This window comes from Tachyglossus aculeatus, chromosome 3, assembly GCF_015852505.1.
Source record: "Tachyglossus aculeatus isolate mTacAcu1 chromosome 3, mTacAcu1.pri, whole genome shotgun sequence".
In the NCBI taxonomy this organism is placed as follows: Eukaryota; Metazoa; Chordata; class Mammalia; order Monotremata; family Tachyglossidae; genus Tachyglossus; species Tachyglossus aculeatus.
In genome coordinates this window covers 20,251,599-20,270,166 of record NC_052068.1, presented here as the reverse complement: position 1 = coordinate 20,270,166, position 18,568 = coordinate 20,251,599, and the positions used below count along the sequence as shown (strand labels likewise).

At 43.9% G+C, this 18,568-nt stretch overlaps 1 protein-coding gene across 7 annotated transcripts in view; it reads right to left on the bottom strand.

Moving 5' to 3' along the window:
- LCOR (ligand dependent nuclear receptor corepressor) overlaps nt 1-18,568 on the bottom strand; it is a 223,237-nt gene that overhangs the window by 116,547 nt on the left and 88,122 nt on the right. For 6 of the 7 annotated variants that reach the window (XM_038743485.1, XM_038743486.1, XM_038743490.1 and 3 more), the window contains 2 exons: nt 12,348-12,413; nt 11,895-11,974 (listed from right to left, as the gene is read on the bottom strand). The exons of the other annotated variant lie outside the window; for it this stretch is intronic. The gene's annotated coding sequence lies outside the window, so the exon portion shown is untranslated. The remainder of the gene's footprint in view (nt 1-11,894; nt 11,975-12,347; nt 12,414-18,568) is intronic. 7 annotated transcript variants of the gene reach the window in all.

Here is an 18,568-nt window from a genome sequence, read left to right as displayed (position 1 = left end):
TCCCAAGCCCGGGCTCTTTCCACTGAGCCACGCTGCTTCTCCCACGGGCTATGGAATCGGCATTGCCTTTTTTTGGTGACAAACGCACTCACAGGTAATATTAATGATGGTATTTGTTACGCACTTACTATGTGCCAAGCACTGTTCTAAGTGCGGGGGTAGATACAAGGTTATCATGTTGTCCCACGTGGGGCTCACGGTCTTAATCCCCGTTTTACAGATGAGGGAACTGAGGCACAGAGAAGTGAAGTGACTTGCCCAAAGTCACACAGCTGACAAGTGGCAGAGGCGGGATTAGAACCCGAATTTCACCATCAGCGGAGTCCTCTTTGAGTGCAAAGGAGAAGAGAGAGAGAGAGAGAGAGAGAGAGAGAGAGAGAGAGAGAGAGAGAGAGAGAGAGTGTGTGTGTGTGTGTGTAAAATTGTTAAATTAATATAAATAGGGCTAAGTATTTTTAGTATTGGTCTACACTGGGTCAATTACTACTTCTGTGGTCTTTGAACCACAAGAAAGAGTAGAGAAATGCAGCCAAAGGGGAGACAGATCTCAGAATAATCTCCATTTTGCAGATGAGGTAAGAATAATAATAGTAATAATAATAATTTGCTATTTGTTAAGCGCTTACTATGTGCAAAGCACTGTTCTAAGCGCTGGGAATTGAGGCCCAGAGAAGTGAAGGGACTTGCCCAAAGTCACACAGCTGACAAGTGGTGTAGCCGGGATTAGAACTTCTGACTCTCAAGCCTGTGCTGTTTCCACTGAGCCACGCTGCTTTTCTAATAATGATGATGGTATTTGTTCATCATCATCAATCGTATTTATTGAGCGCTTACTATGTGCAGAGCACTGTACTAAGCACTTGGGAAGTACAAATTGGCAACATAGAGAGACAGTCCCTACCCAACAGTGGGCTCACAGTCTAAAAGGGGGAGACAGAGAACAAAAAAAACTAAACATACTAACAAAATAAAATAAATAGAATAGATATGTACAAGTAAAATAAATAAATAGAGTAATAAATATGTACAATAACATATACATATATACAGCTGCTGATGGTATTTGTTAAGCACTTACTATGTGCCATGCACTGTTCTAAGCGCTGGGATAACGATGATGGCATTTGTTCAGCGCCTGCTATGTGGCAAGCACTGTTCTAAGCGCTGGGAGGGGATACAAGGTAATCAGGTTGTCCCACATGGGGCTCACAGGCTTAATCTCCATTTTACAGATGAGGGAACTGAGGCCCAGACAAGTGAAGTGACTTGCACAAAGTCACGCAGCCGACAAGTGGCGGAGCCGGAACTGGAACCCATGACCTCTGACTCCCAAGCCCGGGCGCTTTCCACTGAGCCTCACTGCTTCTTCTAAGTAGTCCACAGAGAATCCAAAGAACGTATTTTATCCACAGAGAATCCAAAGAACGTATTTTATCAGAGTTTCCACCCCCCTCCTACAATAAAACATTTCACTATTGAGAAATGATACTGAATGGCTTAAGTTCCAGGCTACTGTTGGGCAACAAATTATCCAAATGATCCAGCCATGCGTGGGATTTAGACAAATCACAAAAGTGGTTAATCTCCGCAGACAATGGACTGTTGACTGTATTCACTGATGTGTAGGAATACTGTTTAAACGCTGCAGTGTTGATCTGTTCTACCAAAGAGGCTTTTCCTTAGCATTTATTTATGAGAAATGTTGGGGGAAGGGAAAGACACTGAATGCATTTCCAACGGACTTGAATGAACACTACCACTCTTTCTCTACTACAGAATAATCCTGTCCACGGATTTCAAGCACTTTCTAAGTCTACATTCTCAACACCCATCGACAGCTAAACTGTTAGCTCTCCCCTTTGAGACCTTTACAATTAGGGAAAGAAAAATTAGGTGACTGACCACAAAATGAAGGAAATCAATGGCAGGAATAATAATGATCATCATCACATTTACCGCTCTTTCTCTACTACAGAATAATCCTGTCCACGGATTTCAAGCACTTTCTAAGTCTACAGTCTCAACGCCCATCGACAGCTAAACTGTTAGCTCGCCCCTTTGAGAGCTTTACAATTAGGGAAAGGAAAATTAGGTGACTGACCACAAAATGAAGGAAATCAATAGCAGGAATAATAATAATCATCATCACAGAATGTATTTCCAATGGACTTGAAAGAACACTACCGCTCTTTCTCTACTACGGAATAATCCTGTCCACGGATTTCAAGCACTTTCTAAGTCTACAGTCTCAACGCCCATCGACAGCTAAACTGTTAGCTCGCCCCTTTGAGAGCTTTACAATTAGGGAAAGAAAAATTAGGTGACTGACCACAAAATGAAGGAAATCAATGGCAGGAATAATAATGATCATCATCACAGAATGTATTTCCAACGGACTTGAATGAACACGACCGCTCTTTCTCTACTACAGAATAATCCTGTCCACGGATTTCAAGCAGTTTCTAAGTCTACAGTCTAGACACCCATCGACAGCTAAACTGTTAGCTCGCCCCTTTGAGAGCTTTACAATTAGGGAAAGAAAAATTACGTGACTGACCACAGAATGAAGGAAATCAATGGCAGGGATAATAATCATCATAGTCACAATTATGGTTCATTTCATTCATTCATTCAATCGTATTTATTGAGCACTTACTGTGTGCGGAGCACTGGACTGAGCGCTTGGGAAGTACAAGTTGGCAACATATAGAGACGGTCCCTACCCAACAGCGGGCTCACAGTCTAGAAGGGGGAGACAGACAACAAAACAAAACATATAAACCAAATAAAATAAATAGAATAAATGTGTACAAGTAAAATAAATGCATTCATTCAATCGTATTTATTGAGTGCTTACTGTGTGCAGAGCACTGGACTAAGTGCTTGGGAAGTACAAGTTGGCAACATATAGAGACGGTCCCTACCTAACAATGGGCTCACAGTCTAGAAGGGGGAGACAGAGAACAGAACATATAAACCAAATAAAATAAATAGAATAAATATGTACAAGTAAAATAAATGCATTCATTCATTCAATCGTATTTATTGAGCGCTTACTGTGCGCAGAGCACTGTACTAAACGCTTGGGAAGTACAAGCTGGCAACATATAGAGATGGTCCCTACCCAACAGCGGGCTCACGGTCTACAAGGGGGAGACAGACAACAAAACAAAACATATAAACCAAATAAAATAAATAGAACAAATATGTACACGTAAAATAGAGTAATAAATATGTACAAACATATATATATATATATGTATATATATATATATATATATGTACACACACACACACATACACACACACAGGTGCTGTGGGGAGGGGAAGGAGGTAAGGCCGGGGGGGATGGGGAGGGGACTTGTACTTCCAAGCGCTTAATACAGTGCTCTGCACACAGTAAGCGCTCAATAAAGATGACTGAATGAATGAATGGCACAGCACTTGTGTCTATTTGTACATACTTAGTCCTCTATTTATTTTATTAATGATGTGTATATATCTATAATTATATTTATTTACATTGATGGTATTGACGCCTGTCTACTTGTTTGGTTTTGTGGTTTTTGTTAAGCTCTTACTATATGCCAGGCACTGCACTAAGCGCTTGGGTGGATGCAAGCAAATCGGGATGGACGCAGTCCCTGTCCCACATGGGGCTCACAGTCTCAATCCCCATTTTACAGATGAGGTAACTGAGGCCCAGAGAAGTGAGGTGACTTGCCCAAGGTCGCACAGCAGACAAATGGTAGAGCTGGGATTAGAACCCATGACCTTCTGACTCCCAGTAGGCCATGCTGATTCCCTATAAGGCTTGAAATATTACATGGTCAGTATAAGTAAAGAGCTGTAGTATCAGTTTCAACAATGCTGTAACAGAAACATTTTCAATTGCTTAAAAAAGAAGGCCTCCCGCCAAACAATGAAATTGACTGCTTCCCTATAAGGCTTGAAATATTACATGGTCAGTATAAGTAAAGAGTTGTAGTATCAGTTTCAACAATGCTGTAACACAAACATTTTCAATTGCTTAAAAAAGAAGCCCTCCCGCCAAACAATGAAATTGACTCCTTTTGACACTGTAAAATTGCTTCCATTTTTCATATCCAGAATCAATCTGATTTAATAGGATACTAAAATTTTGCCCTTTAACAACTGCGCTCTCAAATCAATTCAAGTGCTGAACATTCATATATTCCGAGTAACAGTACAGTTTAGCACAAATCACAAATAAAGAGGCCTACAAAGCACCATGAAGTCTTTCTGGGGCTTCCCTTAGTAACTGGCTCTACAGGATTTAATCTCTCTGCGTTTCATCGCAACACTAGGTGAGTTGACCATTCAACTGCCGCTCTTAAGTTTAAAACTCCAATTCCTGAAGTTCTACAGTTTCCAAACGTCCAATTTGGAGAGGTTGCTTGAAGGCACCACATCATCTAATTTCCCATCCCCTTTCTGAGGGGAGTATTATTTCTAAAGGTCTTAAATGAGTTTGAAGAGGCAGTTCAAAACACCTCCTTCGATGATTTATTTGAATAGGGAAGGTGTCCCTTCCCTTCTTCAAAAGCCTCACTTTCTCCCCAGAAGAAGTTTCTAGACTAAAATCACTTACCTCCTTCCCTTCCCCACAGCACCTGTATATATGTTTGTACATATTTATTACTCTATTTATTTTACTTGTACATATCTACTCTATTTTATTTTGTTAGTATGTTTGGTTTTGTTCTCTGTCTCCCCCTTTTAGACTGTGAGCCTGCTGTTGGGTAGGGATCGTCTCTATATGTTACCAACTTGTACTTCCCAAGCGCTTAGTACAGTGCTCTGCACACAGTAAGCGCTCAATAAATATGATTGATGATGATGACTGTCTCTATATGTTGCCAACTTGTACTTCCCAAGCGCTTAGTACAATGCTCTGCACACAGTAAGCGCTCAATACGATTGATTGATTGACTGACTCCAGTCACTTCAATCATTCCTGTGGCCCTTTCCAACCTGTCCCACATTTTTTAAAAATGGTATTTGTTAAGGAGGGCTGACAATGAGCAGACACCGTACTGAGTGCTGGGGTAGAGGCAAGCTAATCATCTTGGACACAGTCCACGTCCCTCTTGGGGCTCCCAGTCTTAATCCCTATTTTACAGATGAGGGAACTGAGGCACAGAGAAGTGAAGTGACTTCCCCAAGGTCACAAGGCACCCATATGGCAGAGCCGGGACTAAAACACAGATCCTTCTGCCTTCGGTCTTCATTATACCTGATACCCACAAGGCAGGCTCACAGTCTTAATCCCTATTTTACAGATGAGGGAACTGAGGCATAGAGAAGTGAAGTGACTTTCCCTGGGTCACACGGCACCCGCAAGGCAGAGCCGGGACTAAAACACAGATCCTTCGGCCTTCGATCTTCATTATACCTGAACATCAGGAGTTGGCTCTGTATTAATTTTGCTTTCGATACCTGGAGTGTGTGTGATGTCTCCTCCAGCAAATACGGGCAAAGATTGGGTCTGCTATTTCTGCCGCACTCGCTACAGAGTTCTGCACGTGACAAAAAAACTCTCCGACCACGATGTTCAAGGGGCCCATCAGCTAGCTAGCTTCCCCAGCCGCCTGCTCTCTTCATTCATTCATTCAATCAATCGTATTTATTGAGCGCTTACTGTGTGCAGACCACTGTACTAAGCGCTTGGGAAGTACAAGTTGGCAACATAGAGAGACGGTCCGTACCCAACAACGGGCTCTCAGCTCACATTTTTGCGCTTCCCAAGCAAACCTCCCTCCTCCAGTGAACGGCTCATGAACCCTTTCCGTTGGTCAGCTTCGCTAAGCCGCATCCCTCGGGTCCCCTACGGCCCTTCTAAGCACACCATGAGACACTCCCTAATTAATCCCCACACCTTCGAGTCATGCCATCCCCTCAAGAACTTTCTGGCCTCATTGATTTATCCACTTCTGCTTTTTACTTCTCTTCCCAGACTCGTAACTACTGAATATCTGTCCAAGTGTGTTTGCTAATCTTCCTTTCCCCCCACGAAATGGCTTAAATTTCACGCTACTACTGAGCAACAAAATATCCAAATACAGAAAAGGGCATTTAAGCCTTCAACCGCCTTTGAATTTTCCCCCAAGCTCCTCATTTTCAAGAGCCCTCTGATATCACATTACCTCCAAGAGGCTTTCTTCGATTAATCTTTTGTCTTCTTGACTGTAAACTCGTTGTGGGCAGGGAATGATAATAATAATAATGATAATGGCATTTATTAAGCACTTACTATGTGCAGCGCACTGTTCTAAGTGCTGGGGGGGTTACAAGGTGATCAGGTTGTTTCACAGGGGGCTCACAGTCTTCATCCCCATTTTACAGATGAGGGAACTGAGGCCCAGAGAATTGAAGTGACTTGCCCAAAGTCACCCAGCTGACAATTGGCGGAGCCGGGATTTGAACCCATGACCTCTGACTCCAAAGCCCAGGCTCTTTCCACTGAGCAATGCTGCTTCTCTGATCTAACTGATGCTCCACAGACAGTAAACACTCAATAAATTCATCCATTCATTCATTCAATCATCTTTATTGAGCGCTGTGTTCAGAGCACTGTATTAAGCGCTTGGGAGAGTACAACACAACAACAAAGACATATACCTGCCCATAACGAGCTCACGGTCTAGAGGAGCTACCCTGGAGAAGCAGCGTGGTTCAGTAGAAAGAGCCCGGGCTTTGGAGTCGGAGGTCATGGGTTCAAATACCGGCTCCGCCAATAGCCAGCTGTGTGACTTTGGGCAAGCCACTTTACTTCTCTGGGCCTCAGTTCCCTCTCAGTTCCCTCATCTGTAAAATGGGGATTAAGACTGTGAGCCCCCCGTGGGACAACCCGATCACCTTGCAACGTCCCCAGCGCTTAGAACAGTGCTTTGCACATAGTAAGCGCTTAATAACTGCTATTATTATTATTATTATTGACTGATTTCACCCCCACCCCCCACCTCACCTTGCCCCCAACTGCGGCTTCAGCATGACAGAAGCAGCAGGGCCTAGTGGACAGAACAGTAGAACAGTGCTTTGCACACAGTAAGCACTTAATCAATGCCATCATTATTAAGAGAAGCAGCGTGGCTCAGCGGAAAGAGCCCGGGCTTTGGAGTCAGAGGTCATGTGTTCAAATCCCGGCTCTGCCAATTGTCAGCTGGGTGACTTTGGGCAAGTCACTCGACTTCTCTGTGCCTCAGTTCCCTCATACGGGGGTTAAGACTGTGAGCCCCCCGTGGGACAACCCGATCACCTTGTAACCTCCCCAGCGCTTAGACCGGTGCTTTGCACATAGTAAGCGCTTAATAAATGCCATCATTATTATTATTATTATTAGTGGAAAGCGAACGGGCCTGGGAATCGGAGGACCTGGGTCCTAATTCTGCCTCTGCCGCTTGCCTGTTGTGTGACCTACGACAAATCCCTTTGTGGTGCATCCCTCCGTTTCCTCAACGATTACAATGGCGGGAGGGGAGGGGGGACGTGCAATATATAGTCTTGACCGAGTTCAGTCATCTGCCTATAAAAATGGAACCTGGATATGGCTGAAATAGATTAACTCCCATATATCACACCTCTGACGCTCTTCTTCTTTGAGGTACCATTACGCCCAAGCGAGTCTATTCTACAAATCCTGTGTATCAGGGGCTCATGGAGCTCAAAAGCGCAGGGCTTGAATCATCATCATCATCATCAATTGTATTTATTGAGCACTTACTATGTGCAGAGCACTGTACTAAGCGCTTGGGAAGTACATCTTCCCATAGACTACGGAGGGGAATCGGGCCAAGCCCAGAAAAGGTAGGTCAGTCACGTACAGAATGGGGGATTCTGTGGTGGCTGAAATTCAACCCCAGACTAGAGGGCTCTTAATATTTATTACTCTATTTATTTTATTTGTACATATTTATTCTATTTATTTCATTTGTTAATATGTTTTGTTTTGTTCTCTGTCTCCCCCTTCTAGACTGTGAGCCCGTTGCTGGGTAGGGACCGTCTCTGTACATCATCATCATCAATCGTATTTATTGAGCGCTTACTATGTGCAGAGCACTGGACTAAGCGCTTGGGAAGTACAAATTGGCAAGATATAGAGACAACTATTGTTGCCAACTTGTGCTTCCCAAGCGCTTAGTCCAGTGCTCTGCACACAGTAAGCGCTCAATAAATACGACTGAATGAATGAATGAATGAATGAAGAGGGAAGTCCTGCACCCCCATTAGATCGTAAACCCCTTGTTATACTCTCCCCAGGGCTTCACGCAGTGCTTAGCACTGAGTAGAAGCTCAATAAATCCCACCAACTGATTGACCACGACATTCCTGATCTAGTTTCCTGTAAGAAAAACTTCCCAGAAATGACTATGTAGATTCTGAAAGGTAGTGTTATAGCCCTGTGCATCCCTGAATAACAGGGAAGACTTCTGTCAAATTCATTTTGGCTTTCTCTCTGAAAGCCACTGTGAGAATTAAATAATAATAATAATAATAATGTCATTTACTAAGCGATTACTATGTGCAAAGCACTGTTCTAAGCGCTGGGGAGGTTACAAGGTGATCAGGTTGTCGCACACGGGGCTCACAGCCTTAATCCCCATTTTGCAGACGAGGTAACTGAGGCACAGAGAAGTGAAGTGACTCGCCCAAAGTCACACAGCTGACAATTGGCAGAGCCGGCATTTGAACCCATGACCTCTGACTCCAAAGCCCATGTTCTGCCCACTGAGCCACGCTGCTTCTCATGAAGCAGCAAATAATGATAATAATAATGATGGCATTTATTAAGCGCTTACTATGTGCAAAGCACTGTTCTAAGCGCTGGGGAGGTTACAAGGTGATCAGGTTGTCCCAAAGGGGGGCTCACAGCCTTAATCCCCATTTTGCAGATGAGGTAACTGAGGCACAGAGAAGTGAAGTGACTTGCCCAACGTCAAACAGCTGACAATTGGCAGAGCTGGGATTTGAACCCATGACCTTTGACTCCAAAGCCCATGTTCTGCCCACTGAGCCACACTGCTTCTCATGAAGCAGCAAATAATAATAATAATAATAATAATAATGATGGCATTTATTAAGCGCTTACTATGTGCAAAGCACTGTTCTAAGCGCTGGGGAGGTTACAAGGTGATCAGGTTGTCCCAAAGGGGGGCTCACAGTCTTAATCCCCATTTTACAGATGAGGGAACTGGGGCCCAGAGAAGTGAAGTGACTTGCCCAAAGTCACACAGCTGACAATTGGCAGAGCCTGCATTTCATCATCAATCATCAATTGTATTTATTGAGCTCTTACTATGTGCAGAGCACTGGACTAAGCGCTTGGGAAGTACAAATTGGCAACATATACAGACAGTCCCTACCCAACAGTGGGCTCACAGTCTAAAAGGGGAACCCATTTGAACCCATGACCTCTGACTCCAAAGCCGGGGCTCTTTCCACTGAGCCGTGCTGCTTCTCAAATACGCAAGAATATCCACTCAACACAAGAAGGCACCAAAAAAATTCCAGTCTTTCAATCCAACTCTCTAATCATGCCCCTTAAAATCATCCCCAGAATTTATTTATTAGGAGAAACATTCTTAAAAAGCCATTTTCGGGGTGTCCCTCCTAAACCCCTCCCTGCTCCCAACTTCTCCTGCTCCGTTTCCACCATCACCACCACGACCCTCCTGTTCCTGAAGCCCGCAGCCTCGCTATCAGCCTGGACTCCTCGCTGTCACTCCGCTCTAATAGCCAAGTCCTTCTTAAATGCCTTAAAATCAAAATGTGTGCCACTAGAGATTCACGTTTATCCAAAAGCGTGCATCAGATTGATCCAGTTTGTACTTCCCAAGCGCTTAGTACAGTGCTCTGCACACAGTCAGCGCTCAATAAATACGATTGATGATGATGATTTGGAGACTTTAAAGTGCCAAATTACACATCCCACCACCATATGCAAATATTTCACATGGTTCGAACAGCAAAACATTTCAATAACTTGATTCCCGTACTCGAAATGATTGTCATCAAATCTGCGCGAAAAATGGAGTGAAAAAACAGAAGTATGGGGGACACGTTTATTTGACAGAAAATAACAACGGAAACACCAGTTTCAAACCGTTGTTGGGTAGGGACCGTCTCTATATGTTGCCGACTTGTACTTCCCAAGCGCTTAGTCCAGTGCTCTGCACACAGTAAGCGCTCAATAAATACGATTGAATGAATGAATGAATGGTGGCATAACTGCAGGAGATTAAAAATAGCACAGCTGAAGTCAGGTAGATGTGTAGCGTGGCTCATTGGAAGGAGCATGGGCTTTGGAGTCAGAGGTCATGGGTTCAAATCCCGGCTCCGCCAATTGCCAGCTGTGTGACTTTGGGCAAGTCACTTCACTTCTCTGGGCCTCAGTGACCTCATCTGTAAAATGGGGATGAAGACTGTGAGCCCCAAGTGGGACAACCTGATCACCTTGTATCCTCCCCAGTGCTTAGAACAGTGCTTTGCACATAGTAAGCGCTTAACAAATGCCATCATTATTATTATTATTATTACTATACATTAAAGGGATTATAAAGGGATGAGAAAGGATGAGAGGCAGCATGGCCTCATATTATATTATATATATTTGTATTATATATATATTATATATCATATATACCATTTATATGATATATCACATACTATATTATAAAGGGATGAAAAGCAGCGTGGCTCAGCGGAAAGAGCCCGGGCTTTGGAGTCAGAGGTCATGGGCTCGAATCCCGGCTCCACCGCTTGTCAGCTGTGTGACTTTGGGCAAGTCACTTGACTTCTCTGGGCCTCGGTTCCCTCATCTGTAAAATGGGGATTAAGACTGTGAGCCCGCTGTGGGACAACCTGATCACCTTGTAACCTCCCCAGCGCTTAGAACAGTGCTTTGCACATGGCAAGTGCTTAATAAATGCCATTACTATTCTTATTATTATACATTTAATCTTCTCCCATGACTTTTTCATGAACACGCTGAGAACTAGTGGCTACTTAATCATTCGTTCGTTCGATCGTATTTATTGAGCGTGAAGAGCAGTGTACTAAGCACTTGGTAAGTACAAATCGGCGACATATAGAGACACGGGAAACTGTTTCAGTCCCCCAGTAACTGAGAATTGGTGGGGAGAGGGGGGTTTAGGGGAAAGAGCCTGGTTGTGGGACTCGGGAGACACAGTTTCTTAAGACAGCTCTGCCACTGGCCTGTGTCGTCACCTTTAGCACCTCACCTGTCTTTCATCATCAATCGTATTTATTGAACGCTTACTGTGTGCAGAGCACTGTACTAAGCGCTTGGGAAGTACAAGTTGGCAACATATAGAGACAGTCCCGTTCCTTCATCCACAAAAGGCGAATAAAGCCTGCCTCTGAGAACTGATGTGCCGACGAAATGAAGGAGATTCCGGCCTAAGTTGGTAGATGCTCTCCAAATTAATGGCATTACTTTATTAAGCAAATTCTGAATCCTGTCCTAATAGGTATCAGTTTCATGCGAAAGGGTGAAACAAACTTTTCACTTGGTATTTTTAACTAAAGACCAAGCTTCCACTGAAAAATTCATCAGCAATAAAGCCGAGCCCGGTGTATGATTTCCCATTTACCCTAGATACTTATAAAAATTAAACACGGCACAGAGACTTGCAATTCTCACTGTCATTTAAAAGACCACAGGTAACGATGAGCTGCCTTTTGGAACTGCCAAATCATCTACAATAGGTGACCATTCAGCCAAAAGCACAAACTGATCACTCCCTTCTTTACTACCAATCCTCGGCGACAAATATATAAATAAAATTTACAACATAAAACACACCACACTAGACAATCCACGGCTCTAAAGTCTCCATAAGCTCCACTGTTACCTTTACTTTTTCTCTTCTTAAGCAGCAAAATAGACAATTTTCATCAAAAGACCAATCAGAAATACCTTCGGGCTCACAGTCTGAAAAAACGAAAGGAACGGCAAATTACTTCATAGCTCCAACGTGACACACGCGTATGCAAGCCAAGTATGTTACCGGTTTCAAGAATGTTACTTCCTAAGCTCTTCGGACACCTGATTTTGCCTTGCGGTAATCACTCTCCCAGTTTCTCAACTTGTAAAGGTCTCAGAGAAATTATTTGCTGCAGAAGCCAATATGCATATTTCTAGCAACTATACATATTCGTTGTTTTAAACCAGAAGGAACAGAGCAAGAATGGAGGGAAGGACACTGGGGCGCAAATCACCAAGGTGACACATACACTGTCAAGCGACTGCTGCTTCTGTCATTAGAAAACAAGTACAACAACAACAACAACAAAGGATTTCGTACCTTTAAAAAAACTGACGTCTTTCAATAGTCCAGGTCCAAACAGCCCTTCAAGAATACTTTCAAACCCTAAAACCAGAGAAGAGCAACTTTAACACTGTACGTCAGCTAGAGCCCCAGCCGCTTTATAATAACCTTCCTCTTTATTCCAAGAGGAATAAAGGTATCCTAATAGGTATCAGTTTCGTGCGAAAGGGTGAAACAAACTTTTCACTTGGCATTTTTAAATAAAGCCCGAGCTTCCACTGAAAAATTCATCAGCAATAAAGCAGAGCCCGGTGTATGATTTCCCATTTACCCTAGCTACTTATCAGAATTAAACACGGCACAGAGACCTGAAATTCTCACTGTAATTTAAAAGACAAGAGGGGACCAGGAGACATCGGAGTCCATTCTAGAAGGCTCCTGAATGACCTGGGAAGAAACGGATGAGGAAAACAATAACCGAAGCTTCAAGTCCAGCAGGATGTCCATATCCGGCGCTTAGAACAGGGCTTTGCACATAGCAAGCGCTTAATAAATGCCATCAATTATTACTATTATTATCATCCGGGTAGGCGACTGGCATGAAGCGTTAATCCAAGGAAGGATACCAAATTATCAAGGGAAAGCCGAGCCTTAACAGCACGCTGTCGATCCCTGCCTGGAATTCCTTCCTCCTTCAAAGATGCCACGGCTCTCCCTTTCCTCAAAGTCCTCCTAAAATCTCATGTCCTGCAAGGAGCTTTCCCAACAAATTCCCACTCCGCAAGTCAAGGTAGGCCAATAGTCACCCTGAGTACCCATGCAGTATTGGTAGCAATAGCTTTTTTAAGTGTTTACTGTGTGCACAGCACTGTACTAAGCTCTGGGAGGGAAAACACAGATGGGAATTAGGCACGGTCCCTTGTCTTGGGGGGTGGTGCTCACAATCTAAGATTTTATGTGGGCGGGGGGAAAGGATTAGAGACACACACAGTCAGGAGTGATGACACTTTAACACACAAAACAGACAAATGCACAACACAGGCTCCAAGCCCCAGCAGGGATGGAAGTCACACCACAGCACCTGTATATATGTATATATGTTTGTACATATTTATTACTATCATCATCATCAATCGTATTTATTGAGCGCTTACTATGTGCAGAGCACTGTACTAAGCGCTTGGGAAGTACAAATTGGCAACATATAGAGACAGTCCCTACGGCTCACAGTCTAAAAGGGGGAGACAGAGAACAAAACCAAACATACTAACAAAATAAAATAAATAGAATAGATATGTACAAATAAAATAAATAAATAGAGTAAAAAATATGTACAAACATATATACATATATACAGGTGCTGTGGGGAAGGGAAGGAGGTAAGATGGGGGGGGATGGAGGGGGGACGAGGGGGAGAGGAAGGAAGGGGCTCAGTCTGGGAAGGCTTCCTGGAGGAGGTGAGCTCTCAGCAGGGCCTATATTTATTTAACTTGTACATATCTTGTACATAACTTGTACATAGAGAAGCAGCGTGGCTCAGTGGGAAGAGCCCGGGGTTTGGAGTCAGAGGTCGTGGGTTCAAATCCCAGCTCCGCCACTTGTCAGCTGTGTCACTTTGGGCAAGTCACTTCACTTCTCTGCACCTCAGTTACCTCATCTGTAAAATGGGGATTAAGACTGTGAGCCCCCCGGGGGACAACCTGATCACCCTGTAACCTCCCCAGCGCTTAGAACAGTGCTTTGCACATAGTAAGCGCTTAATAAATGCTATCATTATATTATTATTATTATTATTATATCTATTGTATTTATTTTATTTTGTTAGTATGTTTGGTTTTGTTCTCTGTCTTCCCCTTTTAGACTGTGGGCCCACTGTTGGGTAGGGACCGTCTCTATATGTTGCCAATTTGTACTTCCCAAGCGCTTAGTACAGTGCTCTGCACATAGTAAGCGCTCAATAAATACGATTGGTGATGATGATGATGAAGTCAGGAATTTTGTCCTCAGCCCTGCAGGCACAGAGCATGGTGGAAGCAGGTTTCCTTGCTGGCGTGAGGAGGAACTGTCTAATCCCGCCCAGGTATTCAAAGTTATTACAACCCGACCTATCTGTGCTACTATTTTGAGGTCCTTGTTCTTCTTCCCGCTCTCACCACTCGGGAGAAATGTAAATCTGCCGTGTCTCCTCCACTGTGAGGGCCTGGAGAGTGGGAAACCCAGGCTTTTGCTTCTGGTGCAACAACATTAATTCCATCGTATTTATTGAGCGCTTAATGATGATAGCAGTGGTGGTGATGACGATGAAGGTGGAAACGGGAAGCCGCAAAAATCAACCAGAAACCTCCCACGTAAAATCCACAAAACAAAAACAACCCAGCAAGTAAAAAACACATTCACTGCCCGAAGAACTGCTGCCACAAAATACTTCTAAATCTCCTTGGCTAAATACAATTAGTCATTTCCTGCATTTCAACACAGAAACGCAAGACTTTTCGAAGCTTGAAGAAGATAATCTGCCAAGAGGAAAAACTAAAATTATTCCAAGAAGAGCATTGTTATTGTTACTGTCAGGGACTGTCTCTATGTGTTGCCAATTTCAATCAATCAATCAATCAATCGTATTTATTGAGCGCTTACTATGTGCAGAGCACTGTACTAAGCGCTTGGGAAGTACAAATTGGCAACACATAGAGACGGTCCCTACCCAACAGTGGGCTCACAGTCTAAAAGAGTGGGCTCACAGTCTAAAATTTGTACTTCCCAAGCGCTTAGTACAGTGCTCTGCACACCGTAAGCGCTCAATAAATACGATTGATGATGATGATGAAGTGCCGTTGAGTTTTTTCTGACCCATAGCGACTCTATGGATGTATTTTCTCCAGAACGTCCTGTCGTCTGCCATAACCCCGTAACCTTTCTAATGGTTCTTCCGTTATTGCTGTTACGGTCTCCATTCATCTAACCGTTGGTCTGCGTTTTCCCTGGACTTTTCCTAGCATTCCTGTCTTCTCCAGAGAATCAGTTCTCCTGGTTATGTGTCCAAAATACGCTAAATCCAGTTATTTGGCCTTCCAAAGACCACTGACGCTTAATTCGCCACCACTCAGAAAAGCCCCCAGATGTTCATTATCTAATTTACATTATTGTTCAACTTCCTCCCCTCTCCTGATATTACATTATGAATAACACCTATTAATGTCCTTCACTCACAGATTTAAATAGTGATTCCTCCGACCCTGTTCCATCTCCAAATGCACGAATAAAGGGGAAAATGCGCCCTGAGAGATGAATGTAGGTTGCTGTGCAGGTCGCTGAGAATAACCGCCAGTCGAAAGCAAAAATAAAGCAGGGACATCAAGTCCTAAAAGATATCCAGGGCAGGTGAGACAGTGTGGCCTAGTAGAAAGAGCACAGGATCGGAAGTCGGGAGACCCGGATTCTAATCCACTGCTCTGTCATTTAGCGGCTGCGTGATCTTGGGCGGGTCACTTCATTTTTCTGGGCCTCGGATTCCTCATCTGTAAAACGGGAATAATAATAATAATAATGATGGCATTTATTAAGCGCTTACTATGTGCAAAGCACGGTTCTAAGCGCTGGGGAGGATACAGAGTGATTAGGCTGTCCCACGTGGGGCAAACGGACTTCATCCCCATTTTCCAGATGAGGGAACTGAGGCCCAGAGAAGTAACTGGCCCAAAGTCACACAGCTGACAAGTGGTGGAGCCGGGATTCGAACCCATGACCTCGGACTCCAAAGCCCGGGCTCTTTCCACTGAGCCACGCTGCTTCTCAATCAGTCGTATTTATTGGGTGCTTACTCTGTGCAGAACACTGTACTACACGTTGCCAATTTGGACTTCCCAAGCGCTTAGTACAGTGCTCTGCACACAGTAAGCACTCAATAAATACGATTGACTGATTGTACTACATGCTCAGGAGAGTACGACAACAATATCACAGAAACCTTACCTGTTTATTTATTATTTATATTAACGTCCATCTCCCCCTCTAGACTGTGAGCTCGTTACGGGCAGGGAACGCGTCTGTTTATTATTATATCGTACGCTCCCAAGCGCTTAGTAAGGTGCTTGGCCAACAGGAAGTGCTCAATAAATACGATTAAATGAATGAATGAATTCACGGCCCACAACGACCTTACAGTCTGGAAGATAAGTGATCCATTTTTCCCTCCGACTGAGAGCCACGTGTGGGCCAGGAACTTTGATTAACCGTCTATCTACCCCAGCAATTAGCACACTGCTTTGGCGTTCAGTAAGTGCTCAATACATCCAATTATTATTATTATTACTAAAATTCAAGACGAGGAAAGGCGTGTCGTGAGCGGGAAGCGATGCTGCCGTAAACAGAAAGTACAAAGCGAGACGCGGCACGGCGTAGTGGAAAGAGCCCGGGCCTGGGAGTGAGAAGGTGATGGGTTCTAATCCCGGCTCTGCCACTTGTCTGCTGTGTGACCTTGGCCAAGTCACTTCACTTCCCTGTACCTCAGTTACCTCACCTGTAAAACTGGGATTGAGACTGTGAGCCCCACATGGGACAGGGACCGTGTCCAACCTGATTTGCTTGTATCTACCCCAGCGCTTAGTACAGTGCCTTGCACATAGTAAGCGGTTGAGAAGCAGCCTGGCTCAGTGGACAGAGCCCGGGCTTTGGAGTCAGGGGACATGGGTTCGAATCCCGGCTCTGCCAATTGTCAGCTGTGTGACTTTGGTCAAGTCACTTGACTTCTCTGTGACTCAGTTCCCTCACCTGTACAATGGGGCTGAAGACTGTGAGCTCCCTGTGGGACAACCTGATCAATCAATCGATCAATCGTATTTACTGAGCGCTTACTGTGTGCAGAGCACTGTACTAAGCGCTTGGGAAGTACAAGTCGGCAACATATAGAGGCGGTCCCTACCCAACAGTGGGCTCACAGTCTAGAAGAGTGGGCTCATGATCGCCTTGTAACCTCTCCAAAGCTTAGAACAGTGCTTTGCACATAGTAAGCGCTTAATAAACGTCATGTTGGGTAGGGACTGTCTCTATATGTTGCCAACTTGTACTTCCCAAGCGCTTAATACAATGCTCTGCACAATGTAAGTGCTCAATAAATACGATTGATTAAAAAAACAATACCATTATTATTATCATCATCATCATCAATCGTATTTATTGAGCGCTTACTATGTGCAGAGCACTGTACTAAGCGCTTGGGAAGTACAAATTGGCAACATATAGAGACAGTCCCTACCCAACAGTGGGCTCACAGTCTAAAATTATTATTATTATTATTAATAGAGGAGAGAAGGGGCGTGCCCTGGTCAGAAGCTGTCACTGTGGTTAACTTCTAAAATACTGATTACACTGTGGCATGCTGGGCTGACCTGGGGGTTGTGGGGAGGGAGGAATCGGGGGAGCGGGAGGGGAGGGCCAAAAAAGGTGCAAAAATCAGGAGAGTCGGTCAGTAAATCGCATTTATTGAGAGCTTACTGCGTGCACAGCACTGTACCAAGCGCCTGGTACAGTGTGGAGGCCTTCCCACACTGAGCCCCTTCCTTCCTCTCCCCCTCCTCCCCCTCTCCATCCCCTGCATCTTACCTCCTTCCCTTCCCCACAGCACCTGTACATATGCATATATGTTTGTACATATTTATTACTCTATTTATTTATTTATTTCTATTAGAACATATCTATTCTATTTATTTTATTTTGTTGGTATGTTTGGTTTTGTTCTCTGTCTCCCCCTTTTAGACTGTGAGCCCACTGTTGGGTAGGGACTGTCTCTATGTGTTGCCAATTTGTACTTCCCAAGCGCTTAGTACAGTGCTCTGCACATAGTAAGTGCTCAATAAATACGATTGATGATGATGATGATTTATTTATTTTACTTGTACCTACCTAATCCATTTATTTTATTTTGTTAGTATGCTTGGTTTTGTTCTCTGTCTCCCCCTTTTAGACTGTGAGCCCACTGTTGGGTAGGGACTGTCTCTATATGTTGCCAATTTGTACTTCCCAAGTGCTTAGTACAGTGCTCTGCACATAGTAAGCACTCAATAAATAAGTTTGATAATGATAATGATTTATTTATTTTACTTGTACCTATCTAATCCATTTATTTTATTTTGTCAGTATGTTTGGTTTTGTTCTCTGTCTCCCCCTTCTAGACTGTGAGCCCACTGTTGGGTAGGGACTGTCTCTATATGTTGCCGGCTTGTACTTCCCAAGCGCTTAGTACAGTGCTCTGCACACAG